General features: G+C 32.6%; 1 long non-coding RNA gene across 1 annotated transcript in view; it reads right to left on the bottom strand.

Annotated features, from left to right (window-relative positions):
* Nucleotides 1–17,268, bottom strand: part of LOC120352088 — a 165,931-nt gene that overhangs the window by 46,084 nt on the left and 102,579 nt on the right. Inside the window, exon 3 of the long non-coding RNA XR_005571691.1 lies at nt 13,575–13,615. This is a non-coding gene — a long non-coding RNA (uncharacterized LOC120352088). The remainder of the gene's footprint in view (nt 1–13,574; nt 13,616–17,268) is intronic.

The raw sequence follows: 17,268 nt of genomic DNA, 5'->3' as shown, positions 1-17,268 counted from the left end.
GTCAACAGTTTGCAATTGAAATAATCACATTTTCCCGAATTTCGAGCTTATTTTCAATTTTAGGTGAAAATTTTACAAAACTTTAATTGTAGAGATTTTCATGCTCAATCTTTTCCACTTGAATTTTTTTGTTGAAATTGTATCTGAATCCTGATAATTGGGAATCTAAAATCAAACTTTGCCTAGATGGGGCGGAGCTCCTGAAATTTTTACAGATATGGGACTTATGGCAGTTGATAGAACTTATCAATGACTAATTGATGTATGAATTTGATCAAAATCGTTGGAGCCGTTTTCGAGAAAATCGCGAAAAACGATTTTTTTTTGTTTTGACAACATTTTCGCCATTTTAGCCGCCATCTTTAATTGAATTTGATCGAAATTGTTCGTGTCAGATTTCGTGTCAGATATTGTAAGGACCTCAAGTTCCAAATTTCAAGTCATTCCGTTAATTGGGAGATGAGATATCGTGTACACACACACACACACACACACACACACACACAAACACACACACACACACACATACAGACCAATACCCAAAAACCACTTTTTTGGACTCAGGGGACCTTGAAACGTATAGAAATTTACAAATTGGGGTACCTTAATTTTTTCGGAAAGCAATACTTTCCTTACCTATGGTAATAGGGCAAGGAAAGTAAAAATGCATGAACCCAAAAGCCTTAGGCGAAAACTCTCTATAACATTCTTGTAATATCACTATACAGAAATATGAAAATATATTGTATGATATAAGAATGGAACAATTCCAAGAGTAAGTTCTAAAGAGCCTCCTTGAAGAGTTGAAAGAGCCAATTTTTAAATGATATTCCATTTTATTCAGGATAAATAAATTCAAATTGATTTCAGAACAGTTTATTATATAGAGCTGTTAGCAAGAAGATTTAAATATTCGAAAACATTATAGGACTATCAAATGATTCACACTAGATAATGCACATTCACATCTCAACAACTTAGGACTTAAATCTTTCAATAAATTGTCCGAGACTTGAAAGATTTATCAATAATCTCTACAAACCATATCTATCCATTTCTCATATAATGTGAGACTATCAAATGATCAACATCTCAACAAGATAGTATTTTAATCTTTGAATAAATTTTCCGAGACTTGAAAGATTTATCAATGATCTCTACGAACCATGTCTATTCATTTCTCATATATTTTAGCATTTGTGGGACAATCAAATGATTTACAAACTATTAAATACTAAATCTCAACAAGATAATATTTTAATCTTTTAATCAATTTTCCGAGACTTGGAAGATTCACCAATAATCTCTACGAATCACTATTCATTTCTCATGGATACTTGGAGCTAGAACTATTAATTAAGTTGGAAAACACCAGAACAAAGAATATTGTATCACATTTCGAAAATCAACAGGGTGATTCATTTGAACAACATGTCTTCCACACAGCATCATGTCCGCCCTCCCACTCAACCATCTATTTCTGTGATTCTGCTAAGATTTGTGCTCCTTCCTACTCTGCCAAAGCTCTTCCGTATGGACTGCGTCAAACGAAAGTAACATCAACATTTTCCAGGTCATTAGAATGATTCATGATCATTTTCATATAATGGGTCATCATGGAAATTGATTGATTCACGCCAAAACTTGAAGGTGGCAGATGATTTTGATGTACCAAAGGTTGAGATTTGACAATATTGTTATATCTCAAACCTTTCTCACTTTTTTTAGGACAACTGAAACTATTGAAACACAATAAAAATTAAAAGCCGAGATGAAGTAAATCTAGGTTCATAAATATTAAATACTTATAATATTATAAGTTTAAAGATATGATAAATATTAGTTTCCTTACTCTTTGTTAAAAGGTAATCTCCCAGTCTACCACAACACAATAGTTTCACATTTTGAAGAACTTTTTACACTTGAAAATGACTCTTGAAAAGTTGAAACTAGTTGTGTTGTCATAAAATAAAAGGTTACTACATAAAGTTTATTTTATTTTTTTAATAATAACTCATACATTACTTATTTTGTTATGCTGTTATGTTGAATTAATTATATTATGATTTGATTCTTACTTAAGACAAAAAGCCTAATCCGACACTTGAAAATCACTCTTGAAGAGTTGAAAATAGTTGTGTTGTGATAAAATAAAAGGTTACTACATAAATTTTATTCTGTTTTTTTTATATCTTACACATACATTACTTATTTTTTTATTATATGTTCAATAAATATAAATTATGATTTGATTCATACTTAGACGAAACGCCTAATCCATAATGAACAGCAATTGAAGAGACTTGATTCAAATAGCCTGTAATCTAGATTTACATTCAACGTAAAATGAAGATAAAGCATTAGAGTTTGGAAGATAGAATTTGATTCCTGACAAATAAAACTGATTATTAATATTGAGAACGCTGTGAGTATATCAGAATAATCGAAACCTCTATTAAATAATGATTCTATTCCACTAAAATATCTATCAAACATTCTCCTTTTCATTGTGAATGAAAATAGAAAAAAATCCTCCACCAAGTTCTGTGATCTTTTGGGAAATTCTCACTCATCGACCGTCAAATTTTGAAAAAACCAGAAATTTATGTTTCGGTAAGCTCATAGATTTAAAATATTTATATACACTTCCCCAAGTTGCTGACAAGAGTTCATATGCTGCACATACATTTATTTTAATTCCTGACACAATAATCCTCTTCAATATAAATAATATATTGAACATAATATATGACTGGCAGCTCCTCGTGAAGTAAGATACACGTGAAACTGTCAGTATTGATTGAATTAAGAAGTGTTGATGTCAATTATGAGAAATTCTGACAGTTTTGAGTCAATCTGACTGCAGCACATTTGCTTGCTCTTCGCTATGTTTCTCTGAGTTCAGCTCTTTGCTGAGTTTGTCAGCATTCCTCATAAGTAGCATCAATGCTTCCCATTTAAACAATGCTGACAAATTAAAGTGAATCCTACTATAGCAGGTCTGAGAATGTGAATCAGCAGCTACTTCACACAGTAAAAACCCACTTCGGTTGAGAATTTATTTGTACTGTTATTTTGGGTGACTATTCTTGTCCGCCATTTTGGCTCTCTGCCAACATTCTCTGCTTACCTCTTTCTCATGTTTTCGCATTCGGTTGCTAAAAAAAAAACAACGCCGCTTGACTTAAACTTGAAAGTTTTAGTCAAGTTTGAGAGACAAAACAAAAAAGACGAATTATTTGATTAATATTATATCCGTTGATATTATTTGAGGGTTCAGAAACATTCATGGATTCATGCACCAAACCTATCTTATTGTGGAAGCCAAAGATCTTTGTGAATCATACTATTAGGAAAAGATCATATCTCCATTTCAAAGATCTTATTTTTCTCAATTTCCAGTGTTACAAGAATAATAATAATATATTTATTGGTCTATTGCGATGGGAATGATAATATTTTTGTATATTTACCAGAAATCCTAGTTTTGTCAGAAATGTCAAGAATTTTGTGTACCTGACTAACCATTTTCAATCAAATTTATTTATTGATTTGTACAATTGTTATTATTAGACAAGTGTTACAAGAATAATAATAATATATTTATTGGTCTATTGCGTTGGGAATGATAATATTTTTGTATAGTTAGCAGAAATCCCAGTTTTGTCAGAAATTTCAAGAATTTTGAGTACCTGACTAACAATTTTCAATCTAATTTATTTATTGATTTGTACAATTGTTATTATTAGACAAGGGTCAAGTTTTATCCATGATTTACAATATTTACTTATTATAGCCCGCTAGAGAATGCTAGAACCGTATTCATCCCGCTAGAGAAATGATAAAATGACAAGTTTTGGAAAACAGTTACAATTTTTGGAAAAATTAATCTCGCTTTCAGCTTCTGGCTTTCAGAATTGACCTATTTCCTATTTTGCTTTAAAACAGGCTTAAGCACATAAAAAATATATTTCTTTTCATTATATTTTATTTTATTTAACGATACTGTATTTTATTTTTTTCAGTGAGAAAGTGGTACTGATTTAGTTAAACGTTAGTAGACAGAAGCTGCTAAATAAATACTGTAATAGTATTACTTTACTATTTATATATTTTACTTTATATATTTTCTAATACGAATGAGAAAACTCGTTACAAAATCGAACCACAAATCAATAAAAATATAGAATTACGGTTGTGACATTTGTTATCAATTATTGAAAACTAGAGTAAACACAACATAATAATAGGTATAGTATTGAGCTAGTTCGGTACATGAATTAACAATCAAAATGAAAGTCAGTCATTGACCAAGCCGCCTAGACGTTTATATTGAACCAGTCATTGATTGATTGATTGATTGATTGAGTACTTTATTTATGTAGATTACAATATATACTGGCTTATACACTTATATACAATAGCTTACAATACAGCAAAATTATAGATGAATTTACATAATGTAGACTAAGAAAATAATTATTGAACTGTATATGATATGAAAAAGCAATTTGTAATATAATAACTATAGATAGTCATTATAGTCATTGTGAGAGTGAGGAATTGGGAGTGGCTTATCTTGGCCAATAACAGCCTTGATTGGCCGTTCATCTACCAATCAAATCCCTTGCTCGATACTACATCATATTCTGTCGCTCTCGACTCTGGATTCAATTTTTCAAATTTTGATAACTGTGTAACAAATGTAACCGGTATCGATAACATGTCAATAAATTGGTGACAAATTCGGATTTTTCTACTCAATATGGATATTTTTATTCTAGACATTCTTGGAGAAGGTACCTATGGATTCACAATTTCGGAATATTCTACACAATATTGACATTTTTATTTTAGAGAAATTATCTTTGGATACATAAATTCGGATAGTTCTACTCAATATGGATATTTTATAAGTTTTTAATTTTATTGTGATACATTCTGTGATTTATTTAGAGTATTACGTCAACCTTCAAAATTTTCAAATAATTATTCCTGGACCAAAAATCAAGTGCCGAAGCAGTGTGTGATTACATTACCTTAAATTTTGGACTACATTAACATTCTATAGAATTTTTTGGAAATAGTACAGGCTCAGCCTAGTTTTTCCTCCAATGTCATAATAAATTATATACTCTATAATAAATATTATGATTATAGTGCTTTATACAATAAATATTTGGAAATTTTATTCTATCCATTCTTGAAGAAGATACCTTTGGATAAACTGTTCTGATAAAAATATTCAACGATTTTAGGTTGTGACAACGTTTTGCCAATTCAGACACTGTTATCAAGTTTTATCCTAGTGTTTCTAGAAATGAGTATCTTTCCATCAACAACCATATAATATTCAAGGAGTATATAGACAATGTTGACCCTGTTATTCATAATGACCCTGTTTCTCACTTCCACCTATAATACCACATTGTATGTGACTTTTCAATTCTTCCTTCAATGTACAGTGAACATTTTGTAGAGAATCATCATTTTTACATTCATTTTCCCTCCTCCTCCGCCGCTACTTATTCTTCTTCTTCTTCTTCTTTTCCTTCTTCTTGTTCTTCTTCTTCTTCACCCTCTTCCTCCTCTTCTTCTTCTCCTTCTTCTTCTTCTTCTCCTTCCTTCTCATCCTCAATATCATTCGATCACAGTAATCTTTCTCTTCTCGTTCTCCTATTCTACCTACTTTTGATGACGTTCCTCCAGTGCCATTATTATAGTTAATTCATGTTCGTCCCTCCAGATTCAGAGCAAATCTTCAAGGGTGCCTGGTTGCACACTGCTTCTAATGCCGGTACTCAATTGTTTAATTACATTTTTGATACCACTCAACAACAAAATCTCAGTGTTGTAGCTGTAGTCACAAGTAGCGAAACAAACTACCTGTCCACAAACTGACAGCATTAATTAAATGAGGAGCATTGGTGATGCTTATACAGACCGCTGACATTTTGGAGTGGATCTGGCAAAGGCTCGTCTACAAGTTTAATAGCCCAAAACTCTGTATAGTAACATAATTGTATAGCAATTTGTTTATGCCCCATAAAAGCATCAGCAATTAGTTTCCTCAACAATGAGAATGCAGTTAGAAATTCGCTCTTTTACTCTTGTACAATTGTCGGCTAAAAAAGTGTCCGTTACAAATGTGTCCGAACTGTGGGAAAAACGTGTGGCTCGGTTTGCAGTGTATTCAATGGATTTTTCATGCCATTTGATTGCGAAATTGAACTGTCTAATTACAGCTTATTTCATGAACGTGGAATAACTCAATTGCCGAAATTTGATAGCTTTATACTGGTTTGGTGAGGTTTCACTGAAGGAGACTGCAACCTGGATCAAAATTAGTTATCGCTCATGTAATTTTGATAATCATTGTTATATTTGCGTGAAAAGAGGAGAGAGGAGGAGAAGAAAAGGAATGAGGAGAAATAGAGAAAGGATTGGGATGAGGATGATGGTGATAACAATTGGAAACATATTAAGCCGATGAATAAAAAAAAACTCTGCACTAGGTACAGCGGGTACAAGGTGTGAGTAAAGACAAAAATGATGGTAACACTTCGTGATAAAGAAGAAAGAAAAACAAGAAAGAAATTGTATGATTGATTACATAAAAACGTTGAAAGGAAGAAGGGCTGAAATTATAAAAGCTAAGAGTTTTTACAAAAATAAAAATCTGGTGTGGTACACTCACACAACTTTCCTTGCTCATATTTGAAACTACGATCAGACTTCTGTATATGTGTATATATAATTGTTTTCAAAGTACTTTTTCTTTGTGTGAATTGTGAAATTCGATGATTTTTTTAGTCGTCATTTTTTTAAAGTCAAAACAGCTGTTCTACAGATGAAATATCTCGACTATGTGTTCTTTTTATGAACTGCGCTACCTACCTACCTCATGCACGAGAAGGAGGTTACTAAGTCCAATTTCCAAGGATGGGGTGGACCCCCCATTGGTTTCCCAGAAAGGAAACTCATGCCAGTTCATAGAGCTGATAGATAACTTGATAATAATAATAATAGATAACTTGAGCTGATACAGGGTATGAACTTGAAAAAAATCGGTCGTTATTTTTGAGAAAACCGTGAAAAACATGGTTTTTTAGTAATTAACCGCCATTTTTCTCAAGAATATTACGGAGCTCCTGAAATTTTCCCAGAAATGAGACTCATGTCAGTTGATAGGGCTTATGAATAGCTTATCCATGGTATAAATTTGAAGAAAATCGTTAGAGCCGTTTTCGAGAAAAACGTGAAAAACATGTTTTTTTAGTAATTATCCGCCATTTTTTCCGCCATCTTGAATTGAATTTTATTGAATTTCTTATTGTCGGATCCTCATGGTATAAGGACCTTAAGTTTAAAATTTCAAGTCAATCGGTTAATTAGGAATGGAGTTATCGTGTTCACAGACATACACACATACACATACACACACACACACACACACACACACACACACACACACACACACACACACACACAGACCAACACCCAAAAATCATGTTTTTGGACTCAGGGGACCTTGAAACGTATAGAAATTTAGAAATTGGGGTACCTTAATTTTTTTCGGAATGCAATACTTTCCTTACCTATGGTAATAGGGCAAGGAAAGTAAAAATGATGGTAGCACTTCGTAATAAAGAAGAAAGAAAAACAGCAAGAAAATTGGACGATTGATTACATAAAAACGTTGAAAAAGGAAGAAGGGCTTACATTATCAAAGCTATGAATTTTTACAAAAATAATAAAAATGGGGAGAAAACCCCTTTTTTTAAAGAAAAACCAAGATGGATAGACCAGCACAAATAGAAAAGATGGCATAGAGAAGGGAAATATATATTTTGAACAACAACAAAGATTAATCAAAATCAAATTTCTTGATACAAGGAGAGTATCATTCAATGCTCTTCTAACTTGTCAACTCTCTTCCACAGAATTTACGATCGAAATATATCCATGTTCACGTTTTTTAGAATAAGTGACTTTTACATTTCTTACACGTTTTGTTTTTACAATTATTTTTTCACTTGCTTTCAAGACTATCCGGTCCGATTGGCCGTATTTTTGTAAAGTCGCTTCTCAACTGACTTGTTCTTAGAGTGAAAAGCAATATAATTATTGTCGTTGTGTCACCTCATGCTCACGACTTAAAGCAGAGAAATTTATTATTTTCACAACTGAAATTTACTTTCATGCATCACGTCAGACGAAGTTGAAATGAAAGTTGCGCACAACGCAGATGAGTTCAACATGAACACTTGCTTGTAATTTTTTAAATAATTCTGCTTTTTCCTTCAGATTGAAACATACTGCATTACAAAGTAAACGTTGAATCCGGTTGCGAACCAAGAAGCCTGTGATTTCAATACTGGTAGGATTCGCTTTACATGATAAAATATCGATGATTTTCTAATAAAATGTAATTTCCATGAGTAAAGACAGAGCCTGATCCTTCAAGAGGAGAAGATTCGTCGAGAAGGAGGAAGAGAGAAGGTGGGGCATGAGGAAGAAAAAGATGATGATAATGATGATAGAGGAGAAAGGAAGAATAAGAAGAAGAAGAAAGAGAAGAAGAAGAAGAAGAAGAAGAAGAAGAAGAAGAAGAAGAAGAAGAAGAAGGAAAAGAAGAAGAAGAAGAAGAATAAAAAGAAGAAAAAGAAGAAAAGAAGAAGAAGAAGAAGAAGAAGAAGATGAAGAAGAGGAAGAAGAAGAAGAAGAAGAAGAAGAAGAAGAAGAAGAAGAAGAAGAAGAAGAAGAAGAAGACGGAGAAGAAGAAGGAGAAGAAATACTTCTCAACTCTTACCAGATATATTTTCAGAAAAGATGCCTTTAATCACGTATTAAGTACAGCAGTACAGTATCCATTAAAGTCAATTTCTCTATAACATACCAGCAGTTGAGAACAGTAATTATTAAGGTGCGTACAGATTTACGCTCCGCGAACATGAGCAATTCACTTTTAATCAGCTGATGCCAAGCTTTTTATATCTGTATCTTACCGTTTCTGTAAAAATACAGATATAGTCAGCTGATTAAAAGTGAATTGCTCATGTTCGCGGCGCGTATATCAGTACGCACCTTAATAATTTCTGTTCTCAACTGCTGGTATGTTATCGAGAAATCGACTTTGATGGATACTGTACTGCTGTACTTAGTACGCACCTTTACGCACCTTTAGAATAACAAGACAAAAATTCAACTTTTCTTCTTACTGATTGAAATCGAAAACTATAATGATTTCATCTATCAGAGTCTTGGACTACAGCTATGATAAGATATCGATGAATTTTAAAATGATGACTTTCTGATGAACTTCAGCTAGTTATTTAATTCATCCTCTCAACTTCCATATTCTATCAACTTTTTGTCCTCTTGTATTCATTACATTTAGTGGATTTTGAATAATCAATCATTCATATTGATATTATCTTCATCCAATGACGAACAGTTGAAAACCAGGGATGGTCTACTCTACACCAAGAGAACTAAGACATATTATTAGTAAATTAGCAAAGCATCACAAACAATATTTCTTCATCATTCTACTCGAAAACTTTGCTCATTTCAAACCCAACTCGAGTTGTTACATTTTTGGCACACAGCATTCCTGTTGGCTACATTCTTCCTTCTTGCATCCTAAACGACTCTAAACCACATTTACTTATTCCTCTCTCCTTCAAACTTCTCTCCTCTTTCTCTTTTCTTTTTACTTATGTCCTCTTTCTCTCTTCTTTTCACTTATCCCCTCTTTCTCTCTTCTTTTTCATTCTCTCCTCTTTCTCTCTTATTTTTATTTCTCTCCTCTCTCCATCCACAAGAACTTATTACACTTCTCTACCATCTCTTTCCATTTTCAAACATGTCTTCCTCTCTCTTAATACCCTTCTCACCATCACCTTCATCTTCAACTGTTTCTTTCTCTCGCTTTCCAATGACGTCACGAGTACAGCAGTCATGACCGGAATTCTATTTTCGAATAATCTTGTGTTTTTCCTGTCATTGCTCCTACATACTGAACTTTGAACAAATGCAAGATTTCTACACATTTCAAAATTGACTTCCAGTACTGATATTGGAGATAGGATTAGTTATGGATTGGAGATGGGATGGGAACTTTACTCATACTGTAGGACAGTATCTTGATTTATTCTTCACAAGAGCTTAGGCCTACTCCAGTAGTTATGATTGAGTATGCTTACCAAACTCATTACCCGCAAAATTTCTTACTTTCATTCAACTTTTTCTGCATTCATTCATTGGCAAAACCAGAAGTTGGTAGAAAATTAAGTACGAAAATTACTATAGAAATGAATGGATCAAGGAACGTACAATATAACACGATTTGAATGAAATCCATCAATTACACATAGGCATAGAATCTTGTCAATTTCTGTAACAACCGAAGCTCAACGATCTAAACCATGAAGATTAATTGACATTTAAATTAGTATATTTAGAGAGCTTTATCTACAGTATATTCTCCATTTCATCATTGAAGCTAAGCCCAATCTCAAACAGTCTATGAATATTTTAAAATATCTCCAGAAATTTATAACCAAAATGAATAGGTCTCTGAATTTTTGTAATTTGTATACCTTATCAGAGGAACGTTTATTTCATTATAATACTATAAAGTGGTATTATTATTTGAATAGTCAAATAATACTATTTAGAGGGTCCTATTTTGAGGTTTGTATGTACAATACCAGTGTAGTAGATACCAAACATTCAACATCCAACCTTGAAATTCCAAACGTTTAGAAACTCAAGCAACTATTCAAAGCTCAAATGAATTGGCACAAATTTGCTGTTTAGAAGCATCATCATACACCTATTAATTCTCTTCGATGTGAAAATGAAATTTTCACGTTAGTTGGCACCACAAAACTCCATTAATAGACAGTTAAAGCAAGAGCAATACCAGTAAAGCGATCAAATAAATTTGATGATGGGAACTTTTATTTACAAGACCTGCAAAGAATCTCATAAAAACAGTACTGAGGCTGAAACAATGGTTTTATAGCACTATTTTACTACAAGAATGTAGTTTAGATCTGAATTCAATTAGGGGAAAGCCTATATTTATCATTCCTTGCCAAGCATTACCTTCATCGAAGAATTATGAAGACGATCAACGAGTAGTTCAAGTAATTCAACAATTATTATCAAAGTAAGAGCCCGAGGTTGGATGAACAGTCTGATGAGAGAAAGAGGTTGATTCCAGATCGTAAAAAAATACTTCCCTTTCTCTTTTGCTTCGACATCTTCAATAGCCGGAAAAGATGCATTTCTAACGAGATAAATGCGAAAAACTCAGGCAATTTCTGAAAGTGCAACGCCGTATCCTGGCTGTTTTTCTTTCCCACTATTATCAGTGCAGTGTTGGTTTTTGTTCCCTAATAACGCTATCATTTATTTGAAAAGTGTAATGATACTGTGAATAGTCTCTCCTATGCTCTACGATTTGAGAAGTGTGATAGAACTGTAAATAGCTTCTCCCACTGATCATGATAACTTGCAATAATCATAATCACGAAGCTCGTAAATTGCATGTTGATAACATGTTTTTGGAGAAAATTGGCACAGAAAAGACAACACATCTAACTAACTGTAGTTGCTTCTATGATAGAACTAAAAAAATATTATCTACTTATGAACATAGAGAAAATACATCTTCCTATCCTCATTGTTATGAACTAAAGAGCATAGGATACACGATACAGTATTTTATAGAATGAAGCCCTTTGTTATGTCTATAGATGGAAGTTTTCGTTGGAGTTAATTGATGGGATAGAAAGCATAGAGTTGATTTTTTTATAATGTACCGTTAATTTTATCTTTTCCTTAATTAAATTGACAGCTGTAACTTACTAATAGTGGGTAGGTTTGTGATTTTGTATTCAAATTTATAAAATAAGTAAAATATTTCTTAATTTTTTTATTCATTGTGATACATTCTGTGATTTATTTGAAGAATAATGTCAACCTTCAAAATTCAAAATCTTCATATCATTATTCCTGGACCAAAAATCAAGTGACGAAGCAGTGTGTGATATCATAACCTCAACCTTTCGACAACATTAACTTTTTATCAAAATTTGTGGAGAGAAATAGTAAAGGCTCAGCCTAGTTTTTCCTTCAATGTCATAATTATGATTGTAGTATTTTGTACAATAGATAAATAACTAACTAACTAAATTCTCCCCGTTCTCAAAATTATCTACAAAATTGAAAATTATACTACATCAAAATTGTAGTAAAAGCATAGGCTAATATTGTGGTGATGAGACCAATGAGATTTTGATTGGAAGCAAATTGAAATTATTGGACATTCAAGCATTGTGTATTTTTGGGTTCAAAATTTTATAAAATAACTTGATTAATTCAATATGAAGTGATAATTAAGTGTAATATTTAAATATAGTTTGGTGTTTTAATTTCTCTAAATTCAAAATGTTTAGCTTATATATATTTTTGGACGAAAATTGAACTTGAACGTTTTACAGTAGAAACATAACCTATTTTTTGGACATTTTATTAATATATCAAAATTTGGGAATGGAATAGATTTGGGCCAAGCCTGTTGTTCCTTCCTAATCATATTTATATGATTTGTGATTCTATCCACGAATAAATAAATAACAATAATTGGAAAAAAAGCATGAAAGTAGTAGATGCAACGATATGGTAATAATAATGTAAAAAGTGGATTAATAATGATCCTAGTTCGTGAAGAGTAAAAAAGACATATTGTTGTATCAAATCTAATCTCAAAATGCTTTATTGAAGAGCATAAAAATACTATTCAAACTAACCAGTGAAATATGATAGATGATAGGTAGTAAATATGATAGATATAACAATTTTTAAAATTGCTGGATAAATTCTACTGTTGGTTAATTATCAGTAAAATAAATTGAATATTATTTTTCTTTAATTAATTGATGTAGTATTCAGTAAGATGTAATAGAACCAAACCATTTTTTAAATTGCTGAATGAATTCAACTTTTGATTAATAAACAGTAAAATAAATTGAATGTTGATCAATTTAGTAAATTAATTGGTTGATGTAGTAATTAGCGGGATTTGATGATTATTGCTAAACTACAAGAGTTCAACTATGTACTATATTAGATATGCAGGAAAATGTATGTATATTTGTATAAAATCTGAACTCCAAATGCATTATTGAGAAGCATATAAATACTATTCAAACTAACCAGGGAAATGTAATAGAGCCACACAATTTTTTAACTGAATGAATTCTACTGTTGGTTAATTAGCAGTAAAATGAATTGAATATTAATAATTTTTTCTAATTAATTGATGTAGTATCCAGTAAGATGTGATAGAACCACACAATTTTATAAATTGCTGAATGAATTCAACTTTTGATTAATAAACAGTAAAATAAATTAAATGTTAATCAATTTTGTAAATTAATTGGTGATGTAGTAATTAGCGGGATTTGATGATTATTGCTAAAATTACAGCTGAACAAACTACTATATTACGGTATGCAAGCTTTGCACAAATCTACTCAATGAAATCACTGAATACGAACCAAGAATGAGTGTTGATAGATCAGCAAAATATATGTTGAAGCTGAAACAATAATAGAAAATAAGATAATTTTCGATTTTCTACAAGAAAGACAATAGAAAATTTGGCAGAAAAGTTGCGTCGAAAATACTAGCAATGTTATAAAATACTAATGGATGAAGTATAGAAAATACATTGCTACTACAGTAATTTGTAAGTATATGATCAATTTCCATTTTGTTGATAACTCAGTTACTTTATATGAAACCAAAAAACAAAATAATATTATTTGATGAGACACTTCTAATTCCAGCACATTTCAAGCAGGGGATGGGAATCATACAGCTTACAGTTTCAACCATCTTTTTCACAGGAGAAATGACAACAGACTACACACTAAACCGAGATGAAATCGACCATTTAAATTCGTTGTCCTTCCTTGAACCATATGAAACCAATTTCATACTAGGTCACGACCTATTAAAATCAATAGACCAGTCACTAACCCAAACTCCACCATTCAAGAAGAACTTCAAAGTGCAAATAGACGATACAAGTGCCAATAGATTCGGTTTATGCGCACAAATCACTCGTTTCGCACCTCAAAGACGTTGGAGAGGTGTCAAAAATCACCTGCTGATGTTTACTTTGAAGAGAAAGGTGCCTTATAAAAACACCCTAGATCGTGGGAGTTCAATATATACCTCGAATGCGGTCAATCACTTTGGCATTGCTTATCACTTGGCATTACATATCCTACATAGAAAGCATTACGTTGTTCTAGAATTTTCTCCAAACAATATCCATTACTCTATGTAGATAAATAAATACAGAGTTTGGAGCAAGTAGCTGTACTAATGTATTATCTGGATTGGTTCTCGTAGTGAGAAGAAATATGGAGAATTCGAGAAGGAATTGGGACATTTCACATCCAGTATAATATCATCTTCTATACTATAATAAAGGAAAGAACTGGCTTACACACGTATACACGTGTAAAGGATAGAAAATATTATGTTTGACGCATCATCACGTCTGAACTATTGGACTGATTTACTTGAAATGCTGCATATAAATAAAATTCTTAATCAACCGAGGATTCTTATAGGCCTATTTTCAATTCTTCTAGATTTCATTACGTCAAGTTTTCAGTTTGTCAAGTTTTAAAATAGACCCTTGCGAAGCACGGGTTACCTGCTAGTGAATAATATTCTAATGTATACTTTCTTCTTCTATATGCCGGCTCCGCGACGGAGATTGGCGATCATCAATGCAATTTGGATTCTATTGACTGCAGCTCGGAACAGAGATGTTGAGTCAATGTTGAACCACTCTCTCAGGTTCTTTAGCCAGGATGTTTTCCTTCTTCCAGGCCGGCGTCTTCCTTCAATCTTGCCCTCCATTATCAACTGCAGGGAATCTGTACTTCTCATTGCGCATCATATGTCCAAAATACTGAAGCTTCTGACTCTTAATACAGTAAAGAACCTCCACTGTAGTCTTAATTTTTTCTAATACCTCAGAATTCCTCACCCTTTCTGTCCATGAAATACGAAGAATGCACCGATACAACCACATTTCAAACGCCTGTATACAGGTCCATTAAAATCTTATTTCACATTGATAACAACAAATGTTGTACCACAAATTGTTGAGAAATAATTGCGAGATACTTTATAAAAGGAGGGTGTAGCATCATAAAAATGTAATCGATGACTTCTGAACGTTTAAAATTGACGATTTTTAGGGAAAGGAGGTAAGTGAAGACCAAGAGATAAATATAGTGAGGTCCACGTTATAATGGCAGACAACAAAGATAAGAGAACAGCATTGCCGATTCTCAGCCTTATCACTGCCTTTTATAGAGGACAGCTCCTAGAAAAGGATAGCTCTATCTGCTTTGTCAAATGATAGCAGTACCAATGTAAAGGTACATTTTCCTTTAAATTTACGATTTGCGTAAATTTCCGCAGTTGACGACGACAAGCATTGTTGACATTCATATTGTCCAAATTTCAAGTGTGCTAAAACAGCTGATCAAATAATAACTTTTCATTATTTGTGTTTATTATTAAAGAATTAAACATTTCTAATAATATCAACATATTGCCATTTAAAAGTATAATCTCAACCTGCCCCATTAAAACATTATTGAACATAATATTTTAGGTTATTTTAGGACAAATTGAAATCTACCCAATCTGAGATTCTCCCCCTGTCGTGGTCGACGACGGCATTTACGCACAAAGGAAAACCCAGTTTTAATCAAATATGCCACCAAAACGAGGACCCCACTATAGTATCTGAGCAGGGTTTCATCACATGAATCTTATTAGATGATTTCTTAAGCTGCGTACACATATTCGTGCTTCCAACCCGCACCGAGCACGCTCCTCCCTCGTACCGCTCTCGTACCGCCCTCGTACCACCATCGAACCACAGTCGCACCGCCCACGCACCCCATCATGAACGTTACGGAAGATGTTAGACCTTCTCGCGTTTCCCGGTCGAACCACTGTTGGTCGCCGGTCGATCATCAATCGCTCTGCTGAAGTGACGTTCGGTTGCGGAGCAGAGCGACAGTCTGTACGCTTCTTTAGTGGAGATGATGATAATAATATTCAAAGTTTTGATAATTTTTACGATGAATTTATTAATTAATTTTCCTACAGGGATACATATTGCAGCATTTAAGTTTGTTTGAAAGGCTGTCACATTCTATTCATTTTCAAGCTCAAAATTCAAGTGGTTTTATTCTTTTGTGAATTTAAAGTTTGTTTCATGTTTTTTCGCCCCACTTGGATGTAATGAGCTGGTTTACGTGCGTCATATGGAGGCCGAAAGTGATTGTTTTCCGACCAGGCCGGTAAAATTTTTACGGCCCTAGGGCTGTAAAATAACCTTGAAGTCAGCTGATTCTGATTTGATGTGAACGTGTTTACAAAAAAAGTTTTTGAAACGGAATCAGTTTATGCTTCTAGAATTGAATAAGTATTCTGCAATGAGATACTATCATTTTATTTGGATGAATAAAATACAGATAAGATATATATTATAAACTATTCAAATTCGATTTTCAGAGTAGGATAGAACTTCTAACCTAAACTTCCGAACAAGCATTGTTGACGTTGACATTCAGATTGGCCAAATTTCAAGTGTGCTAAAACAGCTGATCAAAAAACTTTTCATTATTTGTGTTTATTATTCAAGAATCAAAACATTTATTATAATAATAATCTTATTGTCATTTGGAAGAATAAAAAGTATAAACTCAACCTCTTACATAATTGAACATAATCTTATAGGTTATTTAAACAAATCAGAATAAAAAATAAAAATACTTGGACAATTTCCTGATATTCAGATTACCTCTGATTTGCTAGAGCTATGACCTTTCTGTTTTGCTTTTCGAAGTGCCTAATAAACAATTATTCTCATATTTATATTGTTTATTTTCTGTGTGGCGAAAAATAACGTTCTCACCATGGACAAAAATGTTTTTCCGGCTCTCAATCTTTTCTAGCTTGAAAACCGATTTCGAGCCGGAAAAGTCTCATTTTCGGCCCTAGGTGCGAAATATACTATTCATACAGGGATACATATTGCAGCATTGAAGTTGTTTGAAAGGCTGTCACATTCTATTCATTTTCAAGCTCAAAATTTAAGTGGTTTTATTCTTTTGTGAATTTAAAGTTTGTTCCATGTTTTTACGAAAG

This window comes from Nilaparvata lugens, chromosome 6 (assembly GCF_014356525.2).
Source record: "Nilaparvata lugens isolate BPH chromosome 6, ASM1435652v1, whole genome shotgun sequence".
In the NCBI taxonomy this organism is placed as follows: Eukaryota; Metazoa; Arthropoda; class Insecta; order Hemiptera; family Delphacidae; genus Nilaparvata; species Nilaparvata lugens.
This window is presented reverse-complemented; position numbering and strand designations above follow the sequence as displayed.